Genomic DNA, 6,392 nt, shown 5'->3' on the forward strand with positions numbered 1-6,392 from the left:
TCCCTTATCCTCTGTCTCCCTTGCTGGCCCCCCCCGCTGACGTAGTTTTACACCTCTCTGTCTCTCTCTCTCTCTCTCTCTCTCTCTTTTTCTCTTTCTCTCTCTCTCTTTCTCTGTATGGGCCAAGCTTATTTGATCGATATATTCCGAAAGGAGAAAGAACGAACGAACGAACAAGTGCGAAAGAGAGAGAGAGAAAGAGAGAAAGAGAGAGAGAGAAACACCGAGAGAAAGAGAGAGAGAGCGAGAGAGAAAGAGAGAGACAGAGACAGATATATAGAAAGAAGAATAGAAGAAGAAATAGAAAGAGTGAAAAAGAGACAGAGAATAAGAGAAACGAACGATGCTCGAGGGTGGCCGAGGATGCCCGGCGCCACCACAATCGCCGTCCTCGTCGTCCTCGTCGTTATCGTCGTTATCGTCGTTCTATACGAGATTGCTTTCAGGAGACTGCCCTTCTATCTTTTTTTCTTTTTTTTTTCTTTTTTCTCTCTTTCTAGCTTTCTTTCTTTCCTTTTCGAGAGAGCGCGCGCGCGCGGGCGTGCGCGACTTTATTAAACCGCCGCGGCACCCCCTTCCTTCGACCAAAAGAGGACGAGGAAAATGGTGTTGATGATTATGATTATGATAACGGGATATGATTACGATATAGAATGAGATATATAGCACACACTCCCGCCGATTCTTCTTCTATCCTTTTTTTCTTTCTGTCTCTCTGTCTCTCTCTGTTTCTCTCTCACTCTCTCTCTCTCTCTCTCTCTGTTTCTTTCTCTCTCGCTCTCTTTATGTGTGTGTGTCTCTCTCTCTCTCTCTCTCTCTCTCTTGTTTCCGAACAACTTACGCGAGATACGAGTCTCACAACGAGCGATTTCACGGGACGAACGAGAGCGACTGCCGTTCCTGCCAGTAACGCGCTGGTGGTTCTCCGTTGGTGGTGGTGGTGGTGGTGGTGCTGGTGATGGTGGTGGTGGCAGTAATGGTGGGGTGGTAGTGGGGGAGGGGTCGTGCGCGCGACCAACCAAACAAGTACGACAGAGAAAGAGAGAAAGAGAGAGAGAGAGACAAGATTATACCTCTACGTATATTTATACATACATACATATATATATAAATACATACGTACATACATATATATATATAAATACATACATACATATATATGTATATAATAAAATATTATATATATATATATAGGAAGGCCCTTGCTAGTTTATCGGTGTTTAACACGAGCATCGAGTCTAATATGTATGTGTGCATAGGTGTAGAGAGAGTGAGACAGAGAAACAGAAAGAGAGAGAGAGAGAGAGAGAGAAAGATAGATAGATACATAGAGAGAGAGAGAAAGGGTGAATGAGCCCACGTAAAGAACACTTATGACAGAGGCGAGCCGTACTCTCCTAACACTGTCGGGACTCATGGATGCGATCGCAGCGCCCTCAAGCCCCGCCCAATCGTTGGTTTTAACCAAAAGCGCCGCGGCCCCTTCGGATTTTCTCGGGTATATTCGACGTTACGGGTAGATGACGTTGGGCAGGGATATATCGATCGATTGTACCCTACCCAGGACCAGAATGAGACCTGGAAGGCTACCACTCGGTATATCGAACCTTCTCCGCTATCCTATTTTATTTCTGGTTCGCGCGGGCTCGATACAGCGTCGCCATCTTGCGACCATCGTTTCCATTATCCTTTTCAATTTATCTTACCATAACCTTTCTTTTTTTAATTCTTCGCTGCTGCTTCTTTCTCTCTCTCTCTCTCTCGAGAGAGATAGTCGTCTTTTCTTTTTGTTTTATTTTATTTCAAATGAATCTGCAATTTTTTTCCAATCTTGATCAAATCTCTTCATTTTTTCTTCTTTGTTGGAATCGTGAAAAGCGGAAGGTGTGAATCGCCAGTCGCCATATTGTTTGTAAAATGTCCAACCAAATAACTACTCAGTTTTTATTTCTACCCCAGATAAGTATTCGAAAGAAATATTATTAGGCCTACTGCAGACTCGAAGTCGAATAGAATGGTCTTTAAGGTTTAACCTCGTAACGATTTGATTTTTTTAATACTTAGATTTTTTGTTTTTCTTTTTATCGTACCTACATCTCTCTCTTTCTTTCTCTTTCTCTCTCCCTCTCTCTTTCTACGGTTACGATGGTAGGAAACATGGAATTAAGTTTACCAATGTCTGGTATAGAAAAATTATCCAATATCCATAGAACCATCGGCAAGGTTTGAAGTTAGTCACAGTTGCTCGTTACAGTGCCATCTATCGTTCCCTTTATGTTTCAATGTAGGTAATATCGCTCTCTACAAATATAAACCGAAGAAGGAATATTTTCGGAAGGAAGAAAGGACAAAATGAAAAGAGAATGAAACAAAGATAAGAAATTCTTTCCTTCAATACATCTCTCGAAATTGTTTTCCTTTCTTTTTTCACTTAAGTAAACAAGAAACGTAAAAATGCAAAATATTTGAAAACGATGATTACGTGAAAAGCTTTCTCGTTGATCGAATCGAATCAAATGGCGGGACTCTCTCTCGACTCTAATGGTTTCTCATATACCTAATCGAAGGAGAGAACTCATTGTGCTTATCAATGTAATAACATTGATGCGATTTCACTGGTCCTTTCAGTTCTAACGAATGATAGATCTCTGTTTAGAGATCGATTAATTAATTATAAAATTGAACTTCGAATTTGACGCTCGATTGATTTCTATTTACTTAATCAAGCGGAAATATTTAATGGATTTCTTTATTTAACGATAATAATAATAATAATAATGGTAATAATAATAATAATAATAATAATAATAATGGTAATAATAATAATAATAATAATAATAATAATAATAATAATAATAATAATAATAATAATAATAATTACATCCGATTAATTAGATACATTTGCTTTATCGTAAATCAGACATTAAATCGAAGTCTTTTGATCCTTTTTCTTTCCTTTTCTCTTTTTTCTTTTTTCATTTTTTTTGTTCTTTTAAAGGAAACTTGAAAGATTATTCAACGAGTATTCGCTCGGATTTAATCAATTTATACGTTTGATCAATTAATTTTCAAACGACGCGGAATAGGAAGCAACGATTACAGTTGAAGATTCAGTAAGCACCTGATCCCTTTGATTCTTTCATCCGATTACTTTGTGTGTATTAAAGGAATATGATAGAAAAGATATGACGATGTATAAAGTTCATGTAAAGCAAAAGGTCCAGGTCCTTGTCGATCATTCTTCCTATATCAAAGGGAAATATCAAGAGACTGATAAAAGATAATAGAAAAGAATTCTTTTTACGAATGATGAAAGCTTGAAAGAGTTCTTATAGAGAGCGAAAAAGAGAAAGAAAAGAAAACAGAAAAAAGAAAAGAGAAGAAAAAAAAGGAAAAAAAAAGGAGGATCAAAGATCATCTTCGATTCTTTCATTTTGTCGTATCATGTAAAAAATTTTCTTACGATAAGACAAAAATTTGAATAATGTATTTAATAATATATCTATTATAATTAATAAGGAACAAATTTGTGCGCGAAGTTAATTAATTGTTCATGAGAAACACCCGAAAATTCTGAATAATATCATTGCTTAACGAAGCGATTATGCGAGTTTGTACCTCGGTAACTAAATTATACATATCTACATATATATGTGTATGTGTGTGTGTGTGTACATATATAATTTAGTTGCTCGTATTAGAACGATATATTTGAGCGCATCAGGAAACATTTATAAATGCTAGCTAGTTAGATCGAATTAACTTGAAAATTCATGTTCGAGTCGAATGTAAAACTATCTCTTAATTGAGATAACTTCCTTGAGATAACTGAGCTTTTAAGTTTAATGCTCGTTAGACTAATCGCCCTTGGATAAACCGAACCAACTAAACTCGTTAATTTCATTTTATAGTTTCGCCTACTGATTTCAAAGCTTCACGATTTCATTTGTAATATTTAAGAATTTCCAATGAACAATAAGTACGACTCGCTTTACGATTAAATATTATCTCGTTAAGTTAAGGTAAAGATAAATTTGATTAAATATTATCTCAGTTTTGTTGTTTTAACATTATCTTAATTTTATAATTATATCAATGATAAATTAATATAATTATAAATTTAATTTATATATCTAATTTATGTATCAATTAAATATTATCTTAATTTTTTTGTCTCTCTCTTTTTCTCTCTCTCTCTCTTTATATCTCACACACATACACACATATATGTAGAGAAGTATCTTGGATATATGAAGAGAATTTTTCAATTAAATTGAATTACGCAATAATAATAATAATAATAATAATAATAATAATAATAATAATGATGATGGTGATGATGATGATGATGATGATGATGATGATGATGATGATGATGATGACGATGATGATGATAATGATAATAATAATAATTTTTGTGGATTCGAAAACTCTGAAAGTGGCAATGTTCGTCGTCTCTAATCAATAGCCTTGATGGACGAATCCATTGCATCCAGTATGATAATAGCTTAATCATTCACGTAATTTTCACTTTATAATAACAATAGTTCATTTCCCATTATCTAGTTTACTTATTAGGTCTCACAAGGTTTCTTTGTGTTGCATTCGTTCTCACAAAACATCTTTGTACTCGAGAAAATATAAATAGCAATAATAATAATAATATTAATAATAATAATAATAATAATAATAATAATAATAATAATAATAATAATAATAATAATAATAATAATAATAATAATAATAATAATAATAATAAATAATAATAATAATAACACACTATACGTGTAGGAGACGTAAGAAAATTATTAATGTTTTTAAAGATAGTGTTACACCATTTAATTTATTTATTTAGAATTTTCGTGACAATGCGAGATGCTGTAACAAGAGCACCAATTAAGTTTGTCTTACATTTACACGAAAATTGATATTAATGTTATATCTTTCTTAATGAATTTGCTCGTGTTCCATATAAATTACGTAGTCTTCGTGTTAACATTATTTGAGAGGTGTCTTGTTTTTAATTATTACATTTGTGTCTCATATCAGAACTTTTCTCCGTATTTTCAATATATTTATATCGGCGTATGTATTATTTTAAATTAACATTTTGCTTTAGACCATCGTATAAAATTATATGTGAACACCTACATATATGGATTTTTGAAAAAATAATTTCTAAACAAAATAGTTGTTTGATTTATAGTGGGTGTACGTAACAGAATTATTTACTTTTAATTCGGAGGATGTTTACAAGACGGAGATGTATTTCAAGGTCAGTTTTGTTCTTTCAAATATGATATTTGAAACGGGATCTTATTTTCCGCAAGATAACAAACAACTTTTGTCTAAAACAGTTCTTTATTCAGTCACTAATTTCTACGATATTTAACATTTAAATTAAAAAATTAAAGCTTCTTATAGATATAAAAACGATCTTCCATTGATATCTTAAATCAATGTTACTTTTATGCTATTGCATTACAAAACTCAAGAGTTATTTAATAATAATATTTAATCTATTAAAATCTCGTAACAACAAATATAAGTAAAATACACGTCGTAATCATCATGTATATTATAATTCATATATCAAATGTAAAGAATAAGAAAAAACGAAAATCTAATCGTCTTTGATAATATGATTGTCGCTTATCTTGATTACTTAAATAAATTAATTTAATATTCGTCGATCCTGGCTTAACAACGTTACAACATAAACGAATGGACAAGGGATGGTTCGTGTTTAATTAAATAAAATGCGAGTATAGAGAGAGAGAAAGCATACTTTCAAGCTCGTTTTGGTAGTTGAAAAGAAAGAGAGAGAGAGAGAGAGAGAGAGAAAGAAAAGGCAATGCTCAGACTCTCGTGAACGTAATCAAGGGGCGAACGAGGTTTGCACGATATTCTGCGTGTACTCGTGTGCATCGTAGTAAAGAGAGAGACAGAGGGAGAAAAAGAGAGAGAGAGAGAGAGAGAGAGAGAGAAAGAAAGAGCAAGCAGGTGGGCGTAGCAGACACTCTTGACGAGAACACTTGACCCTCGTGGCATGGAATGAGCGCCAAGAGAGTAGCGCACGCTTTGTGCGAAGGATTTCTACAAAACGAAACGATATATACGTAGGTACATACGTACAGATATATATACATATATATATATATATATATATATATATATATATATATGTACATATATATTGCAGGAAAAGAAAATCCTGAAACACGGATCGAAAGAGAGAAATATGTAGTCCCGTATAGAAGCTTGGGAGGTCAGGGCTGAAGCAGGGCGACAGGTTAATAATACATTTCTGCGGGTCCAAGTGCGGCATAACCGGAGTGTTCTAGGGTCTGCGTTTTCCGCGCTAGTGTACGATTGGAAAGAGAGAAAGAGAA

General features: G+C 33.8%; 1 protein-coding gene across 5 annotated transcripts in view; it reads right to left on the reverse strand.

Moving 5' to 3' along the window:
* The window catches only part of LOC127069644 (guanine nucleotide-binding protein G(o) subunit alpha), a 44,386-nt gene extending 43,430 nt beyond the window's left edge, over positions 1-956 (reverse strand). For 2 of the 5 annotated variants that reach the window (XM_051006859.1, XM_051006858.1), the window contains exon 1: positions 1-818. This exon is cut by the window's left edge. The gene's annotated coding sequence lies outside the window, so the exon portion shown is untranslated. Of the gene's footprint in view, positions 819-841 lie in introns of those variants that run through there. The other 3 variants (XM_051006856.1, XM_051006857.1, XM_051006862.1) reach the window with 3 other exon arrangements.
* Positions 957-6,392: the final 5,436 nt, after the last annotated feature.

The sequence above is a fragment of the Vespula vulgaris genome, chromosome 16, assembly GCF_905475345.1.
Source record: "Vespula vulgaris chromosome 16, iyVesVulg1.1, whole genome shotgun sequence".
Lineage (NCBI taxonomy): Eukaryota > Metazoa > Arthropoda > Insecta > Hymenoptera > Vespidae > Vespula > Vespula vulgaris.